This window comes from Eubalaena glacialis, chromosome 18, assembly GCF_028564815.1.
Source record: "Eubalaena glacialis isolate mEubGla1 chromosome 18, mEubGla1.1.hap2.+ XY, whole genome shotgun sequence".
Taxonomy (NCBI): Eukaryota; Metazoa; Chordata; class Mammalia; order Artiodactyla; family Balaenidae; genus Eubalaena; species Eubalaena glacialis.
In genome coordinates, this window is record NC_083733.1 from 61,966,418 (window position 1) to 61,968,653 (window position 2,236).

The following is a 2,236-nucleotide window of genomic DNA, read 5'->3' on the forward strand; positions in this document are numbered from 1 at the left end:
ATCACCACCATCACCATCATCACCACGGTCATCATCGTCATCACATCCCCTTCTCTGTCACCATCAGCATCACATCGTCATCATCATCATCACTGTCACAAAAGTCACCACCTTCATTCACCATCATCACTGCCATCCCCACTACGGCCATCGCCAACCACTATCGCCACCACCGTCACTGCCACAAAAATCACCCCCACTCGAAAGCAGGTATCAGCAGCCCACTCTTTTTGTCTCCTAGTTACAGCCTTGGCCCAGCAGGCCTGCGTCCTCCATCCCTCTCTCCACCCTGAGCCACAGGGGATGTGACTATGACTCCGAGGGTAGTGCTCTCTTGCTTGGGAACCAAGAGGATTCTGGGTTTGATTCTCTGACTTTTCTTTAAGTGGCCTCAGTGCTAGTCTGAGCTTGTTGTCACAAGGTTGACCATCCATAGATGGTGAGCCCAGCCCCTGGACCAGGGGAGGCTCTGCTCAGTGTAGCTCTAGGACCCTTGAGGTGGCTGAGACTCGGGGTGGGGGGGTTTAAGGCTGAATGCCTCCTGCTATAGGGGTTTGAGACCACTTTGGGGAGGGGAGACCTGAGGGTCTGGGTTCTCTGTGCTCATTGTCCTGTCTTAGGAGAGAAAGAAGAGGAAGTCCCTCTGGGATGGCAAATAGGGCCGGTGGTCATGACTCTGCCCCCCGCCAAGATGAGACTTCCCAGGTCCCAAAGGAGAAAGTGAGAATGACAGCCTAACTTCCAGAAGTCACATCCTAGGGAGTTGCCATTTCCATCGCCTTCCTGAAATACCCGTTTTTAAATTTCTTGTTCACTGTTATATCCCCAGAGCCTAGTACCCTGTATGGCACATAGTAAGTACTCAATAAATGTTTGTCAAATCAATGGGAAAAGAGATGGAGAGTCCCCATCCCCTGCAACTGTTAGGGAAGAGATGGGATTCTGCATCATAGCGTTAATTCAAGGGATCTGATTTGATACGGTGTGAAGGGGAGAACTTTTACAAAAATATTAACTTTGTACTGTGCACTAAAGAGACTGTGAAAATTAATAATTCATTCCAACATCTCCTGTTCCTTATGAATATTTCTCAGAAGTGATTTCCACAAAAATGTTTTCTAGGATGCCCAAAACTGTAGGAGTTGTGGTCAGGTCCAGTGACTGTTCCCTCCAGAAGAAGGCTTTCACCCTGCTGGGTTGTCTTGATCATTTGCTGCCCTGCTTTTAACATCTTGCCTGTATACTGAATAAATACAGGTAAGCTTTCTCATCAGATCACAAGATCGCTAGCCCTTTCCCTCATGATGGAAATTAAATCCCATTACTCTGATGGATTAATTATTTTACAAACAAAACTAGTGAGCCCGCAAGAGGGAAGAGATATGGGAACATATGTATATGTATAACTGATTCACTTTGTTATAAAGCAGAAACTAACATACCATTGTAAAGCAATTATACTCCAATAAAGATGTTTAAAAAAAAAACCAAAAAACTAGTGAGCCCACGTTTGCACTAAATTAGCAAACGGTGCCAGGCCCACCGATGACTGAACTTCCGGGATGGCTGAGAGTGGAAGGTGGCGACCCCTGCTCGCAGCCCCGACACACACAGGCGAGAGTCACCTCCAATTTTGTCCAATTTTTTAAGTCCAATTTTGAAGATTGTTTTGTGTTCTTAAAGCATTCTTATAAAGTCTGTGTGTTGAACTTCATTTGTGAGAACAAAATGAGTTCCAGGTCCCTTATTTTTCTTTAATACTCTCTGTTGTCACTATTTATATTCTTTATATGTCTTGATTAAAGCTAATTAATCAACGATGTGGTGGGCAATTTGGGGGCAATTTGGAGTTTTTTTTCTTTCTTGTGCAATTTTGAGGTAGCAAGGTTGACATGCTGCTTTCAGTCCCCTCTCTTGAGATATGAAGAATTCCAAAATATATATTAAAAAATTTTAAAGGTACACACTGAGATTCTGGGGTTGCTTCTTACTGCAGCATAACCCAGCCTATCCTGACTGATACGGTTCCTGGTTCTCAGTAGAGCCTGAAATGTGCAAGTCTCAAAAAAAAAAAAAAAAAAAAAGAGTAAATGAATGAATGGCAGGGAATAGGGACAGGGTCATACCTTTTCTCCTGGGCCAAAGGTAGAGGAAACAGCCATGTCTTATGCTCACTTACTCACATATACGCTTGTAACCAGGCTGGGGTAAAAATCAGACTCTGACCTTTATTTCC

General features: G+C 44.2%; 1 protein-coding gene across 1 annotated transcript in view; it reads left to right on the top strand.

The window, feature by feature from the left end:
• Positions 1-1,235, top strand: part of ZNF114 (zinc finger protein 114) — a 35,180-nt gene extending 33,945 nt beyond the window's left edge. Inside the window, exon 8 of the transcript XR_009697880.1 lies at positions 1,123-1,235. The gene's annotated coding sequence lies outside the window, so the exon portion shown is untranslated. The remainder of the gene's footprint in view (positions 1-1,122) is intronic.
• Positions 1,236-2,236: the final 1,001 nt, after the last annotated feature.